The sequence below is a fragment of the Falco biarmicus genome, chromosome 8 (assembly GCF_023638135.1).
Source record: "Falco biarmicus isolate bFalBia1 chromosome 8, bFalBia1.pri, whole genome shotgun sequence".
In the NCBI taxonomy this organism is placed as follows: Eukaryota; Metazoa; Chordata; class Aves; order Falconiformes; family Falconidae; genus Falco; species Falco biarmicus.
Genome location: NC_079295.1, coordinates 2,762,095 through 2,779,929, shown reverse-complemented (window position 1 = coordinate 2,779,929; position 17,835 = coordinate 2,762,095). Strand labels below are relative to the sequence as shown.

Below are 17,835 nucleotides of genomic sequence, written 5' to 3'. Positions count from 1 at the left end.
ACAAAATACTGGTACAATCAAGATAGTCATCATAACTGTCTATTTCCAAACCAGATTTAGACTCAGTCACTTTTAATTTTCTCCCCAGTACTACAGAGTATCACGAGAAGAAGGAACAGCTCTCCACAAATAAAGACAGAGATATGAAAGCTATGACTAGCCATCTACCTCAAAATCTGAATTCACACACCCTGTCAGCAGAACTCGGAAACCTAACACCAACATCATCAAAAGAAACTATACCATCCCTAGGTGTTGGAAGGCTGGCTGGAACACGTGCGCTTGTAGCGTGAGTGACTACATCTCAGACTAACAGTCCAGGGCTTGCACTTCCCAATGAGAATTCAGTTTGACTGCAGCCTTTTAACATGACGACTCAGAAATTTTATCAAGATGCTCAGAAGAGAGCATGCAACTACTGTGCTAATTTTGCCAAATACGTAATCGATTTTAAGACACAGGTTTCAAACACTGATGTCTACATTTCTGTAAGAAATAAAAAAAAATAATAAAGTGTTACTTGAACTCTTCTACAAGTACTACGGTATTCTAGGATCACGTTCTACTTGGCATCTCATGCCATGAAGAGGTGCCCTTGTAACACATGTCCGTGCTACACAAAGCTTTATCACCACTGTCGATCTCACTGCCAGAGAAACGGGCATTTTCAACCTTTTCTTCAGTATCACTGACATTCCAACTGATCGCAAACAAGCTGCCACAGAGGAACATCACAGAGGCCCTGTATCACTGTCTATGTAAGCCAAGCAGTTTACTTCTATTTCAATAGAAATGACGTGGAACTTTTCTTACAAATAAATTTTCTTACAAAATATCAAAATAATTTGTAACAATAATAGTTAATCTCATTTTCATCTTGCAAAGGGCCCTGATGTGATTAGATAAACACGTTATATACTGCCATTAGCTTCAAAGCACCAAAACACAGGCTCACAAGGTTGCAAGAGTACATCTCCTTTCCCTTTAGGTTGGACGACTTTATTTATATAGAACGTTTAATTCAGTTCCATCTGTTGGGCAATGTAATACTCTTCCTACTGGTAAACGAGTAACTTTACTCTAGCCTCTCCCCCTTTGTAATATGACCAAAAGATCAGCAATGGATGATGTGAAGACAAAGGTATGACTGTGCCATGCATGATGGCAGCAGGATCAAGCAAAATTAGGCTTAGCTACTCAGAGCATAGCATACTATGAAAGGCAGCGCTGTTGGATATGGTCTCACACAGGGGTTTTTGAACATGCTACTTAATTTTAAGCACATATTTACATCTCGTTTTCAATTATTAAGTAACATTATCCAAATAGGTGTTTTGTCACCATTTCCCTTGTATCAGTATACATTAGCCAATGGAGTAAATGCAATACCCTAAGCATCCTGTTTGTCTGACTAAAGGAGAGCTTTTTAAAAAAATAAAACAAAGAAAAAATGTCGACTTGGATTAAAAAAAAGAAAAAATGGAAGAGGAATTCCACTTCATTATTCAAAAATGTAATCTGCCAATTGAGTCCCATACGCCGAAAACCCCCTTATTTTGCAGCATACTGGAGCTTTAGCTACAGTTTAAAGAATGCTGGCACATCAACAAGAAAAAAAAATGTGTTTTTATTCCAGTCAGGCATTACTATTTAATCTTACAAAGGGGGGGGGTACACAAAATTATTTCTCTTTCTCCCCAGGAAATCTGACAAAACAGTATATTTTTTCTGGCGAGCAGCCACTCTACTATCATAGGGCTTCTTAAAGGCGTAACATTATGAATTCTACCAGGTTTGAAAAAGCACTGGAAGCATAAAACAAAGAAAAGTACCCATTAGCTAAAACGACTTCAAAAATAAATAGCAAGATAGTAAATAGGTCTTTAAGGAAGGCAGAGGGTCCTTGTGGAGCCTGGCAAGTGCTCCAGCCCACACCAATTCCGTAGTGCTAAGAAGACCGAAAGATACACCACGAGTTTGCAGTGGCACCACCAGAAGGCTGTTTATAAAGACAGGTGAACAGAAGGCTTTTCAACTACAATTCTGTGAAGTTAAACTACTACCAGCTGTAACTTTAAAAATGGTCTCCAATCAACCACATGAGCTCCATGCAATGTCAGAGCCCATTTTAAGGCATTGTGTTTAAATTCCAGCATAAGATGTGAGGACAGAAAGACAGACACACATACATGGACTAGCACCTAACATCCACTGTGGTATCTCCAGCTGACATGAAAGCATACACATTCTTGGAAATTTAGAACCTGAACAGCAGAGGTGATTGAAAGGCTGCAATAGGTTTGTTCCTTTCACATGCTAATAATGACACCATACCTTATGGGCTGCAACCATACACTGTCATCTAATAAGGACAATTTTTTCGAAAGGCATCTAAGAACTAGGTGAACTGCTCACCTGCATATAAGAAGGGGTTTTTTTAACCCATCCCTGACATAGATTTCTTTCTGTTCTTCAGGGCTATGAATAATTACTATTGAAATATTTATAATGGTCTGACTTACTTTTTTTAAAGAAGTAAAACAATAATGTAATTGTTGGGGAAAGAAGAAAAAAAAGCTACAGAAGAAGTTTTTGAACATACAGGAAGCAGCCCTGGATATTTATGAAGTGAAGCAAGGTAAGGCCCTGCTGGGATTTTGGGTACAGGGCTGAATCTCTTAGAGACATTCCAATGCAATGTATCGTAGTGCAAACACTCCCTCACACAGCATCCCAGAAAAGGGGAAAAAAAAAAAAAAAAAAAGAAAAAAAAAAAAAAGAGGGAGATGTTATAAATACTCTCTCCATGCTCCTGACATATATCCAGTAATAAAATATGAGATAATAAATTATGTAACTGCTACTAATCTACACATACCACACTCACTTTATTTTGACATCAGTCAGCCCCAAAAAGAATTTTTAATTTATTTCTTTTTAAATACCCTCACAGCTTGCAGTGACGCGGTCAGAAACGGTTAAGAGAAAAAACCAAGTGTACTAAGAGAGGGGAAAAAAGAAGGAAAAGGAATTACACATCTCCACATCAAAAAAGATGCACAGAATGGTGAGAACATGAATACAAGCCTTTCTTCCTATTTTTCGCCTCGCTGTCATCGCACTGTATTTCGTGCACACGAGAAAATAGAAACAGACATTGAACCCCATTGTTTTGAAATCAAGACGCTTGAAATCTGCAGTGATCCTTCTTTCCCACCACGGACACGGCTACATAAAATCTGGAGAAGAGCCTCACACATAAATAAGCACGTTAAATGGCGAGGGATAACAACGAGCGGAGGAACAAACGCGGCACACGAAGCGCCGAACGCGTTCCCCGGGCAGGGAAGCAGTTACAATGAAACGGCCCAGAAGCGATGCGCACGGCGGCCAAGGGCGCGCAGCGGGGCTCCGCGGCAGCTCCCGCATGACGGGGCGGGCAGCGGGCGCTGGAACGCACCAGCGGAGCGCGGCGCGGGGGCTGCGGCCGCCCCGGCCCGTACGGCCCCGCACCTGCCGCCGGCCCCGCCGCGGCCCGGTCCCCCGCGGAGGCTCCGCCGCGTCCCTCGCCCCCGCCGGCCCCGGGCGGCCCCGCGGGCGCGCCCACTCACCTCACCGAGGCGCGCACTGCGGCTCCGCGCCCCGCGGCGGTGCCCCCGGGCGAGGGCGGCTCCCGCGCCGCTGCGGAGCCGGGCGGCGGCCGGAGTCACCCCGTCCTTGCGGCAGGCGGCTCCCGCCGGCGGCGGCGGCCCCTCCGCGCCCACGGCGGGGCGAGCGCCTCCCCGCGCAGGGCCGCCCGCGCCGCCCCCCGCCCCCGCGCCGCCTCAGCGGCCGGGCTGGGCCCCCCGCCCCTCCGGCGGCCTCCGCCCCCGCGCCGGCATCCCCCTGCAGCCACCGGCGGGCCGGGCTGGGGGCGGCCCCGGGCCGCAGCCCCGCGGGCCTGGGCGGCGCCGGGGGCGGGGAGCTCTCCGCGGGGCAGCCGCTGACAAAGGCGCTCGCCCCGGCGAGCTGCGGGTGGGGGGCTGCGGGGACTCCGCAGCCGGGCGGGGGAGCAGCCTTCCCGCGGGGCCGGGGCGCGGTGCTCCGGCAGTAGCTGCGTGCCAGCCGCGCCGCCGGAACGGTGCCTTGGCACGCCGGTGGCTGTTCTTCATTCACGTACGGTTACTGGCCCTGCCGGTGCCGCCAGCGGGAAGGGGAGCCGGCCTTGGCCATTTTCTCTGCCAGCTGTCCTGTCTGCCTGAGAGCGGGTAGGTGCAAGCAGCTCTATGCGTCCTACTTTTTCGGCAATTTCACTTGAATTTGTTCATCACGGTGAATTCAGGAACGTTTTCGTAGGAAAACTTGGTTACAAAAAACGTAAATTAAATTAAAACCTATAATACACACAGTAATTGTCGGAGGACCGGTGATGTGAAATGCTGCAGAATCATGGCCCAACAGAAACACGGTAACGCCAACGGCAGGCGGAATGGACATGTTAAACCCACTCTTACGTGATCCAGGTCCAGGTTATTACGAGACACCACCTCGTGCTTTCTTTTTGTTTCTGAGTCACAGGAAGGCAAAATCTTCCCACAAGCCAGGAGCTCATCAGTCCTAACTACTTTGTATTCTACATCTGTTTCCTAAATTATGTATGTGTACCAATTTATGGGCAACTAAATGGGTTTCTGTAGACACTGCTCCTTCAGAATAGCCAGCTGGCAACTATATTAAATTAACGTACGTCAAAATACAAAGTAAATCTTGTCCAGCTCATGGCTTATTCTCAAAGCCCTGGGCTTGAAATCCTTCCTATACCGAAGCCCTTGGCACTTTTGGTTTGGGCTTCAATAGGAGGAAGGAATTTGCTGTTCAGCCCTTCTGTACAATACTAGACAAACTGCTCCAGATATAAGCGTATGTGGCTCTATGCCAAAGTAGGTCAAGCTATGAAAGTCATTAACACTCTTGATCTATACGAAGCTTTAAAACTTTGTTTTGGTTCTTTTCTGTGAATTGCGCGTGTATTGGTACTTACGGTGTCGTTTAAACACGCTTAGTGTGCAAATGATCGGGGTGCAACCGATCTGTCTTACACAAATTTTCCCTGACTCCTTATACTTAACAGAGTACTACGCCGATGTGTGATTGCAATCTGTTTGGATTTACATTAAAGGTTCAGATTTGGGTGACCATATACAGGTTAGTGGTGATTTGGGCATTCTTAGATACCTCTCTCTCTCCAGCAGTACCTTGCCTTGGCATTAATATAATGCCTACTTTACCTTCTGAAACAAGATGAAGAAAAGAATGCCAAGAGTTTCATAACACTTACAATATTTGTGCTTTGTTTTTGGTTATCATGACATTTTTATGATGATAAGATGAGAAACTGAGAAGATGAAAACCGTTAGCTAATGAATTATTCTCAGTGGATTTGCAAGCTGTAAAAGCCCTTTGACGGTGTGACATGAGTGCAGACTGTCTTTATGTTAAGACTTCTCATCTGTCAAATTAAAAAAAACTACATAAATCATACACTAGATTTTCATGTTTCTCTCCCTCAAAATGGATTTGGAGAATGTTCTTGTGTCCATGCTAGAAAAATCCTATTTCCATTGAACAAAAATGTTAATTCATATGAATCTTTAAATCCCCCTGACTTCCCCCCAGACATAAATGGCAGCGATCACACTAGTAAAACCTAAAGTATTTGTAGAAATTCAGGACTAGTGCTTTCCAGTAATTACAAACCTGTTGATTTCTATGCTTACATTTCTGATATATTAACATTGTATGCGATGCTACCTGCATAGTTCTTTACTAACACTTCCTGTGCCTTTGGTACGATTTAGGATTCTTTTCTATTTTCCCCAGAGGTAACTCTGGCTGTAACAGAATAGAGTTGGGTGCACATTACTTCATAAAAGAATTGCTACTTCTGTCTTCATGGGTGCTTTTCACCTACAGACACTATGCTAGTAAGGAATAGCCTAACTTCTCAGAGCCATGTGCTGAGGCAATGAGTAGTTAACCTTCAGCAGACTCAAAAGCAGAGAAAACCAGCCTGCTCTGCTGGAGCAAACAGCTGTCTTTTCTCCTCTTTCCAACTCTATTGCCTTCCCCACCCCCGCATCCATCTCATCTCTCCTTTTCTGAAAAACTAATGCAAAAGAAACCAACGTGACAGAAACTCGTACAAAATCAGCTTTTCCCAAGTGGGTATTCCTGCTGTCTTCACTAGGGCTCTAGTCACGTTCTGTAACAGAGATGTGCAGTGCACAACACATGGCAGCACCTTTCCGGATGGAGAAATACCTTTGTAAAGTTAAGTTACAATGTATCTGAGGCAAAACTATCACTAAGTGAAAGCTAGGAAAATTACATTGCTCTCACATGGGGATTAGCACCTAAAAATAGCTGAAGTACTAGAACACTAAAACTTCCAAAGAATGCTTGTGTTATGTTCTTGGAAAAGGTTTCACTGGAGAAAAAACAATTTTCAGTCACCCCCAGAAACTGTTTAGTAAAAAACCTGCAAAATCCTATGAACTGTAAAAATCCCTTGCCATAAAAATAGACATTCAAAATTTCCAATTAATGCCCTTAAATTTGTGTCTATGAAAGCCCATGACATACTGACATAAGGATGCACCCTCTATAACGGGGATTTACAGCTGCTCTAACTTTGGACATTGGTAACTTAACAAAAGAGGACAAATACTTAATATAACTCATTAGATATTAACCTTAAAAAGCAGTATACATTTTGCCTGGCAGTATTGCTTAATTCCCACATGAGTACTTAAGAGACAAGTACAGAAAAAGCAATATATAACTCTTCAGCAAACAGTAAATAAAGAAAATGAAGCAATATTCCACTACTTTTCTTTCTCTTCCTTTTGGTTACCACTTAGAGCAAACAAAGAAGGACCTGGTGAATCATTACTGAAGGTCATCACCTAGCGCCGTGTACTCAGCAGTGGAGTGTAGGAAGAACAATGCCCTTTGAGCGGTAACTTTCCTATAAACGGCTAGAAGCATTAAAAGCCAAGAAATGCTGCTCTATGTTACATGAAGATTTCATATTTTCCCAGCAGATCAATTCTCTGCAAGACAATGGGCCAAGCTGAATACCCAAAATACTAGTTACTTTGACATGACCATTAAAAAGGCAAAAGGATCAACTGGAAGAACATTCATGTGGGATGGAAATGTAATGTTTCACAAGACTTCTGGACAGATTACTGTGCAGCCGGTGAAAGTATTAATTCAAAGAATCACCCTAGGTGCCAGAATCTGCAGGGGACATTCTCTGGCCTGCCCTGCCTCTTTTTTGCTGCACAAAAGACTTAATGAGAGTGAAAACCATCTGCAGCTCCCCAGCTAGGGATTTTTGTGGCATGAAAAGAGTCCCGAGTCACTGTGGAGTTGTCCACCCCATGGGAGGCCACATGCCCCTGCAATCTGAGCAGAGAGAGAGGAGGGCACAGTGAGGGAAAGCACGCCTGGCGTTTGCTGCTCCAGCCGCCTGCATCTGGTCCACAGGCCCTCGGGAGCTGCCACCACCCGGTACTACCTGGTGCCAGTGCAGGCTTTTATCCAGGCAGAGAGTCAAGAGGCTTCGCAGCAGCTCTCCACTCTTCTGGTGTGCAGAGGAGAGACCCACTGCACCGGGCCATCTGGGCTGATCTGGTTAGAGCCCAAACCTGCAGACCCTAATCTGGCAAAACTCCCATGGGTATCTCTCAGCGCTTACCCGAGTTGGCCTTCTGGTCTTGGACCTAGGGGAACATTAATATATAATGGCCAAGTTTTGATTTAGAAAAATGTAAGCCACTTATGAGAAGTATATTAATTGCAAATATTAAACCAATCTCCTTACCAATAACATTTTATGAAATTATGGAAACAGTTCTTGGGTACAGAAATTAAATCTGCTGCAGTTCCTAATGCTTCCAGACAGTTACTAAAATGTGCTTAAAGATCACCAAATTGGGGTTAAAGGTATGATGACAAAAGCAATTGGCAGTTTCCGTTGATACTTGCAGAGACTTAATTTTAGAACTGTACCCTTAGGAAAGTAATATAGGATTGGATCCATACACACCACATCCGAAGTCCTACCAAAATGTCACCTGTAAAACTCACTTTCACGATCTTGCTATTTGACTTATAAACATGCCAGTCAAATCTGTAGAGAGCCTGCAGTATATGTAGCTGTATTGAGGTAGCGTGTTACAGTGTCAGTGGATCATGCTTTTGTACCACCAGGAAGCTTCCGTAACAGAAGAAATGAAACGCGTCGTTCTTTTGGAATATTCTTGCCGAAACAAGTAAGAGAAGTGTGTGGGGCAACAGTCTAACATAATGCTAAGAAGACAGATGATAAAAAGATTGTGAAGGTATTAAGGCATTAGTGCAGCTGAAAAGAGGATCACAAATGTGCATCAGAACCCTAGAGAATTTAAAGATCTGTACTGAGAGTAGTGGAACAATCCCTGGTTTTCCCCAGGGAAGGGAAAGCAGAAAAGGCTCAAGCAGGTAGCACAAAACTGCAACATCACTAATATCACTAGGACTCAAATCCCAGAGTATTTATCTGTAGTCCCTCTTCATGTTAGTTTATACCTCTCTAGACAATAACCGTGGTTATTTGAATTACACATTTGGTCAATAACTTGACTAAAATCCTCAAGTGATCTCGTTAGGAGTCTTACTGCTTCCCACAACAATTACCCCTTTAGTGCATTTACTGCATTTAGTAATCCAAGGCAGCAGATATTAAGTGAGCGATCTATAGTACCAATGAATTTTCCTTAAATTATTTGAAGAAAGCAATAATTTCTTCGGCAACCAGGCAGCAGGTTACCCTAGTGACCTTAATTCCTTCTGTATCCTACATAGGATTGAATGTAGACTTAGAAGAGCTGGAAATGCCCCTGCAGCTCAGGCAGAAATAATATACTTCTCACTCGTAAGTGGAAGTTTCTCTTCAGGAGATGCTTGTGTGTCACTACTCTTTATCAGACAGGGTAACACAAATATACATTTCACTAACAGGCATGATCAGCAATGGAAACTCAACTTATCAGGAACCAAGAGAGAACTGTCAAACACTTGAGACACATTGATCCTGCACAGAACAAATAAACGTTAATGACAGAAAAATAAAGCCACTCTGAAAGCCTGCAGAATCAACAAAGGAGCTTTTTGCCCGGGCCTAATCCAGCTAAACCTTCTTAAAAGTCCCATTCAAAATAGATAACCACAATAGCTTTCTTACCCATTATATCCTCTACCAGTTATGAAAGGACTATAAGTTTGTATTTAAGAATCCACAGAGTTGTCTAAAGTACAGATACCGAGACTGTTATTTTGGCTAAAAATTGGATTCCAAATGGTGAAAATTACTAGGGTTCTACCTTTCCCAAATCTTTTGCCAAATTTGGAGAGAGAAGACATTCTTTCAGTGACTGCATAATATACAAATTATGGTGACCTTCAAGCCAGTGTTCAGTCCATTTTCCATGTAGAAGTGTCACCATAACCATCCAGCACTGCTACAAAGATTACCACAAAATCCTGACAGCCACAAATATAATCTTACTCCCTGTTGAGTCTCAAAGCAAAAGCAAGATCTACTTTGATATTTTTACCTTGGTCTTACTACAAGGTGTTATACAACTTCTATGTTAATTTTCACCTGGCTTTTTTTCCTTGGCATCATGTGGAAAGACAGCAGTGGCAAACCATTAGTTTGTATCAATGGCAACATACACGCCATGAGAACATAAATATAACTTATTCTATTTTTTTAATGTTGTGTAGGGTATCAGATCACCTTGAAATGTTGCAGCCTGTCCATTCCAAATGTATATTCATGTAACAATAGCTCATTGGGCAGGTCTACTGTGTGAGCCAACACTTTTGTTCATAAATTAAACATCAAAAAAACAATCAAGGGAGTAGAGACCAACCTGTAGGTGTACCTTTCACTTAGAAAGTTTACGTAAATAATTATACAGATAACTTCTTTTAATGTGTTCCTCTGCCTTATAATAGAAAGGTTTTACGAAACTCAAAATTCTTACTCAGATTTCCAACATCTGTTGTACGTATTACAAAAAATTTAAGCAAACAAAAAATGAGATTTTTGAGGCTTACAGATTCTGAATCCCCAGACCCAGTGATGTAACCAGTACAAGCGAGAATAGGAAACTCAGCCGAACAACACATAAAAATAAGGGCTCCAAACTAAAGCCACAATGAGGCATATCAACATGCTGCAACGTGCTTGTACATTCAGCATGCCCTTAAATTCTAACACAAATTTAACTGCTTAACTGAAGAGGGACAACTTAAAACTGCACTTCAAGTTAAGACAAACATCAACAAGCAAAAACATCGCATGTATCTGTGAAATACAATCACTTCCAAAATTTAAAAAGTGCTCAGGAGAAGGGTGGATGACACATAAGGAAGAAATGGTAGCAAAGAATATTAGAGGAAGCAATAATATTAGAAATCTTCACAAATCTTGACAAAGAACAACAATCAACAATTTGGGTTTACAGAGTAAATAAAACCAGTACAGAGTGGAGGAGGAAATAATGCCCAAATAGGAAGTGTGATCAACAGAACAGCTACCACTGAGCCTTGTACCCAAATCACTATCTACCTGTGTTACCCTTCAAACAGAAGGATGGTGGTGTATGTTGCTCTATGCTGCTGAATATGCAGTAACTCTTGTTCACATAATCTGCGTGCTGGAGACTAAACCTGAAATCCTGCAGGTGCTTTGGAAAAGCAGAGCCAAGAAGAAAAGGAACTCCTGCAATGAACCTTAAAAACTCACAAGATAAGAAAAAACAGTTAAAGACCAGTCCAGAGTATGGTTGCAAAAACTCCCTAAAAACTGAAGCGTGGAGAAAATAAATCTCTACAAGTATTTACAGTTTAAAATATTCTGACACACAGATGACATACCACACGGATATCTGGAGTGCAGTTTGAACAGATCAAAGTCACTTATCCTGACGTATTTGGATCAGGAATACCTGTCAGGTTTCAGCTAAGCTCACATCACTGTATTAGGCAACCATACATTAGGCAATCCCATACAAGATTTTGGGCTGGTATGTGATTTCAGAGCAGGAATCCAAACTACCACATGGGAATTATTCCAGGTGTAGCAAAACCACATACAAATGTTTCTCTCACTGATAAATGTGGTTTTGGTTTTATAGCAACACTACTGAGCTGAGGTAGGCAGCACACTGTTCTACATTTATGGCCTCACCTACTTAGCTTTATACAAAAAATAAAATGCCATCTGTCTTTATTCTACAGTAGAATTCACAGAGCATATCATTCTTGCCACATCAACACCCCTCTGTTCTTTTTGGTTGATAGGCGCAAGCCTTAGTTTTGTGGTTTGCTACAACAGTTGTTTTACAAGGCAGCTTTCGAGACTTCACTTATACTCCATTTATCCAAACTTTGTAATAAAGATCCACTTTCTAACCTCTGAAGCAAAGTACTGAACCGTGTATTATGAAACTTGTATTTACATGCTGGCAGGCTGAAAGAACAGACATAACGCCACCGCCCATGTACTACACAGACAGGTATCCAGATTTCCATAGTGAGGTTTTGCCTGATAACGGTTAATGGCATCATTCACTTGCAACCTGTAGGAGCTACTCTGCATCACCTAGCATCTTGTATGAAATGCTACCCCCCATTTTTTAGTGAAGTCTGAATGTGTTGTACAGATCATAACTATAGATTTTTAAAGCAAGACTGTATAGAGTGCTATCATTATTCTACAAATAATGATCCTACAATGACGGAGTGCAGCCTGCACATGCAAAAATGTATCTCATCTTAAGGACTCTCGTTCAGGGGACAAAGATGATAGAACTTGACAACAGATACTGGAGACTTTTGGTCATGTGAGTTGAGCTGTGTAAGTGATCTGGTTATTACATGACCAGATTACTGCAAGGTGAAAGTTCTGCAAGGTGAATATTTGCACCTGGATTTTACCAGTGAATAGGAAAAGGACTCTGAATTCTGAAAAGTCTGTTCTAATCAGATTTGAATACCACACTTAAATCTAAGCTAATGCATCTTATTAAGCATAAGTGGAATTAATTTCCTGTGAAAAGCTCAATGCAGCAGGAAAAAAAAAAGGAATAACTGTTCCTTTAATCTTGATGGCTAATTCATGGTACTTTACTACACTATTATCAAAGGTGTCTGAATAACTTCAGTAAAGTGCTATAACATATTACTGCAGAAAACGTCACTGCCACATAATTTTCTTATGAGTAATGAATGCTATTCAGGCATCAAGCTACCACTTTCACACAGTTATAACATTACTTCCACAAAGAAAGGTGTGACATATGAGAAAAACAAAATATTCCAGGTAATGTATTTAAAAATCATTATGATTACAACTTGGTATATTTTGGAAAATATCATTAGTGTATATTTGTTAAACCTCTTAGTTTGCCTCAAATTACACATGATTTGGAGAAGCTTGCTGAAGCTAGTATTTATTTCAGGTATTAGGTCTATTTTTTTCTGAGAAGTGCTAGGTTGACACCTGAATAGAAAGTGGCAGGAAAAGCAATACTGTTTCTCCCACAGCAAGCGCATTAATGTAAAGTATAAAAACGAAGCAGCAGCACATTTTTGCTTAGACCTTTGAACTGCACCATATGGTTGACACTCAATTAAGCAAAGATTTATCAGACCCTGATCGGAATGTGTCCAGAACTCACTATTTTCTCGGATTTTTGAACCAGAGGACTAGCACTGAGCCTACAGTTTTCTGAACTCACACAAGATACCATACACTTTCAAATCTGTGAATGAAATTAGGAAAATTTAATGTAAATTTTCTGGGGTATGCATTGCTAGATTTTAGAATGAAAATATACCAGTGCTACAAAAGCTACAAAAAGGCAGTTTCATGTTACAACTTTAGCTGAGTTAACATCTTACCACCATCAAAAAGGTGAGGTTCAAATCCCCACCAATCCTTCTCAAGCAGTCCCATCACTTACTTCACATCTGCTTTAGCAGCCACCAAACTGCATGGCAAAGAATGTCCTAGTCACTAAAATGAGAGAATACCAACTCAGTAAAAGTGTGTGTTTTATTGCTGAGTTAGCAAATTGAAGGGGTTCACCATGCAATCCCACGGGCACAAGACCTGATATGACAGACAGGTGACCCCATGATTGGGAAGAGACAGCAAGGGAGAAAGGAATGAGACAACTTCTGTTTGAAAGCATGAAATGCTGTTATTTTGACTTCTAGTCTCAAAAATAACGGTTTTTTACACCCTGGACACTTTGCTTCTGCTTTTAGGTGTATGCTTTGTTAGTTCATTTACATCACACGCAACTGCAGCACTAAATTCATGAACAGACAAGTCCACTACTTCAAGTCTAAAAGTGCTAATGGTGGAATAAGAAATAAGAACTTCAGAATGAATCCAGCAGGAATTTTATCCAACTGAATATTGGAGTTAAGATCTGGAACATAGAATGTTGCAACTGCATATGAAAAGACGTAACTTTTTCATTCAAGATTGTATATTTCAATTTTTTTTTGTTATGGATCCAAACACAGATACAAGATTAGACTGAAGTAGGTCATGAATCTTTTCCCATCAGATTATTTGAGGCAATAGGAATGTAACAAGAAAGTTGTTTACAGTGAAAATCCTAACCCAAAATTTGGCAATAATGAAGTCTGTCAAACGTAAAGCTTTTATGTTAAATTGTAAAATCTTAATTTTAAATTCCATGTAAGATTCAATGGTTAAATTCTGCTTTTATAGACAGATGGTAGGGTTTTTTCTTTGCTTGTTTATTATAAATGTACTTGAGTGCATCTATTCAGTTCACTGAAAAATATAATTTGCAATATTTTAATCCATGAGGCTTAATTCCTTTGCAATCGCCATTTCAATGTAACAACAGATTTCACTGTCACTATTGCTACAAAGGGATTAAACTCTCCCTGTCAATTTTGTATACTGGGCAGGAAAAAAATGTAATTGAAGGGTTCAGTCAGTTTTGTTTGGAAGTTTTTGTTTATTTGTTTTTCCTAAGTGCCACCTCATTGCAATTCATATTTTCATAAATGTTGGAATATTCTTTTACCATAATAAAACTATAAAATGTTTCTGTAGTCCTGTTTTTCCATGTCACCGCTTTACTGAAACCTCATGGAATAGTTAGTAATTTCTAACATAGCAAGTGTGATGTGGGAATGAAGAACACTACTTAAAACCAACTTCAACTGTAAATTTACTAGCAGCACTATACAAAAAAGTGTATGTACAGCATTTAGGTGTTCACATAGTTTGTACAGAGTAGTACTGGTGCATTGCAAATCATGGCTAGTCTACTTGCATGACCTTTCCCAGTGTGTTCCATTAAACTCTTCGATCAGGAGAGATGCTCTTGCTTGTTTCGACAGATTACTGCAAACATGGGGACGAACAGAAACTTGGCAGCTGCTCTGGCATTAAGTTTTTTTTATCATTATTATTTTACACATACAGTATAGCCCAATAAAGTATCTTCAATTACTCTGGCAAAACATCACTTTTCTACACTGATAAGGCACTGATAAGGCTACGATTCTTAGCCAGGTGTGTATCAAGGGACAAAGGATATTAAGTGATTTAGCTGGAGTTATTCACAAAACAGCACCTTAGCTGGAACCCAAGAATTCTAGTATCAGATTCTCAGCTAGCATACCTTGGTATTAGATGAGAACCTGGCCACCAAGGTGTAGTTTTGCGATCTACGGTACAAAGCTACATTCTTTCTACAGTTGGTTTGCACTGTGTATGTTCAGAGCTTTCCTAATTTCTTTCAATTTTATTGGAAAGGAGGGGAAGGAATAGAGCGAGGTCATCCGGTACACTGCTTCCAAAAGTTTTTAAAATCCAGGGACCAGATAGTACTTTGGGGGAAAAAAAAAATTATGGAAAATGTATTCTTTTTTTGGTAGGAAGGCATGTGATAAATATTTACCATTTAGGCAAAAGAAGTTGTACTAAATTAAAATGCTACCATATGTACCATCTTCGTTTAAAATATTAATTAGAAAAATTATAATAACATGGCCTAATTCCTGGCTTTGCCTGTCAAAAGTCAATGACACAGCTGATAACTCACATAAAAATGTATTTGTTTGAGGTTTTATTTCTGCACCTCTTTACACATGATGAGGCCATCATCTCTTGTTTAGGATGCCACCAGGGCCTGTGGACTATGGGTTTAGTCACATAGGTCTAGTCCGTCCTTCTGCCCTAAGGTAGAATGGATTATGACCGAACTCTTTGTGAGACGTTTTACGCAGGACATCAGAGCAAATGATCAGAACACTGTCCTTGGCAACAAATTCTATAAAGAATAGTGATTACCTTGAAAATGCACAGTAAGATTACAGCATATTATATACTTTTGTTGTACATAGTTATGATTTATGATTACAAAATATAATGGACAAAAAAATCTGTCCTAGTAAACTCAGCTAGTAAGCACTGAGTGCTAACATTTCCTTCAGCCTGTATTTTCTATGATTCAGTAATTTTGGCCATACAGGTAAGACTCTATGCTCATTGCATCTAGCAGCCTATCAGTTACTGATATTCCAACTCTGTGCTATTTATTTTAATGGTCTGGCACTGCCCTGCCGACTGCAATTGTGCACTTTTTCCATGACACAAACCTTTTTCTAAGTGGCAGGAAGAGTCACTTACACGCTACAATACTTATTTGTGTTTTTAAAAAAATCAGGAGAAAACCATCAAATTCCATATGGTGTGAGCAGGCTGTCAAAGGTCAACGTTAGCAGAAAAATTTAATGCTATCTTTAAATAAATAGTAATTATTCATCGATACTTTTTTTGAGCAGGAACCAGGATGTTGTCTGCAGTTTGACACAGAGAGTTAAGAACATAAAATCTGTCAGCATTTAAGGAAAAAAGGGTCTGAAGGGAGAAATAGTATATTATAAAGCAGTATCTAGGGCAATTGCATTTTAACAGAATTAAATACTGCACCATTGGCAGTACAGAAAACCCTGCATTGTTTGTAAATGCAGTTAAGCCTTTTAATCAGACTACCACCTTTTCGTAAGTACATCGACAAAAATGACAGCCAGTAGAGAAAAATAAAACAATTAATACTAGAATATTGCTTAGAAAGATTAATTAACTTCAGAACATTCAAAACAATAAGCAAAGTGATATATTTTGCTACATTTATTAAGTTTTGAATATAAATTAAATTCTGCCACTCAAGATGACTAAATATGTTAGCTGCATTAATATCTGTTACTGATGCAAATTCTTTCAAGTGATAACAGACCAGATTCTCTGGTGTGGAACTGGTATTTTTCACTGCACTCCAGTGTACTCCATTAGACCCACAAGGATCCCAGCATAAAATGGATGCTGACAGTGTCAGTTACGCTCCTCTCCTTTTCCCCTGCTGCTGGCATAAATTCAGGCTCAAATCCCCCAGTTCTGTGGTTCAAGCCCCACAGGACCACCATAAATTTCAAGCAGATAAACAACACTTTCACTCCCACTGATGAATGGACTCTGCACAAAGCGGACACAAGAATTTGAAGTGAAAATAGGCAAGCTGTATTCTCCTTTTGTGCATGCATCTGGTTTACAGCGTGTGTCAGTCCGCAATTCCCAGGATTTGGGCCACTCTCACCAAAGCTTATGCAGCAGTCTCTGGTTATTCACACACAAATAGCACAGCACTTCAAAGACTGCACATGCACGTTTAGCATATAGTAAGGCAAAATCTCTCCCAACATTATATGCTGACTTTTGTTCCTATTCAAAAAGAATATGTTCCTCTTTATTGTTTATTGCATAAACAATTCCTGAAGTCAAATTTAAAAAGTTAATTACAATGTAATGTACCCTGTGTGTTGCCTTTGTTTTCTATGCATCTCCGGTTTAAATCCGATGCTAGTTCTCTTGTTGTCTGATGGGGTTCTCCTGGTTTGTTGTTTACTTGTTCTGAAGAAGTCATTCTTCTAGTAACAAATTGAAAACACAAGTCATTTACCTCTTCTATCATGTCAGTGCCTTACCCTTAGAGACTCCTGCACTTCAAAAATAGGCCAGCAGATACGTTAAGCTTCTGTGTCACTGGCATTAAGGCAAGAGGCAAACCCTCACTCAGAATTTAATTCTATTTTATAAAAAGCACTTAAATAGGATTTACAGCTTTCAATTTTAAATGTAAAAGTAGGAAAAAAACATTACTAAGAGCATTGCTGTTGACTTAACAGCTGAAACTTGTGATATTACATATTGGCATTGGAGATTTTCAGCCAGGCGGCCAGAACGTATAGAAAGTAATAATATGGAAAACAATAAAAGCTATTATATATATTCTTGCATTCATACAATGTTTTTCTTATAATTAAAATCAGCATTTCCACTGCCAGCTGCTAAAACAAAAGACAGAACCCTACAAAGAACAGAATTTTTCTTCCGTCTTCACAAAATGTATGCAATTGTTTCACGCTTTGTTGAATTACACAGATGTAAGTAAGGAATGTTACTGTTTGTAGGAGTACTACTGACAATCTGTTTAAAATGGATTCAAACACCTAGCAGAATTCACTGTACTCTGCTTACATGAAATACTGCTTCTCAGCAGGAGTGTAGGTCACTGTTCTGTAATCTCAGCGTACCAAGCGTTCTCTAACGATTTCACTTGATTTCCGTGAAAGAGGTGCAAAGAGTGACAATTGAAATAATGACAAACATTTCTGTCATTGCAG

The 17,835-nt window shown here is 40.4% G+C and overlaps 1 protein-coding gene and 1 long non-coding RNA gene across 2 annotated transcripts in view; one reads left to right on the top strand and one right to left on the bottom strand.

Annotated features, from left to right (window-relative positions):
• The window catches only part of HECW2 (HECT, C2 and WW domain containing E3 ubiquitin protein ligase 2), a 176,348-nt gene extending 172,559 nt beyond the window's left edge, over positions 1–3,789 (bottom strand). The window contains exon 1 of the mRNA XM_056350145.1: positions 3,612–3,789. The gene's annotated coding sequence lies outside the window, so the exon portion shown is untranslated. The remainder of the gene's footprint in view (positions 1–3,611) is intronic.
• Positions 3,790–4,075: 286 nt separating this feature from the next.
• Positions 4,076–14,190, top strand: LOC130153992 (uncharacterized). Its single transcript, XR_008823555.1, has 2 exons — positions 4,076–4,247; positions 13,369–14,190. It is a non-coding gene; the product is annotated as an uncharacterized LOC130153992 (long non-coding RNA).
• Positions 14,191–17,835: the final 3,645 nt, after the last annotated feature.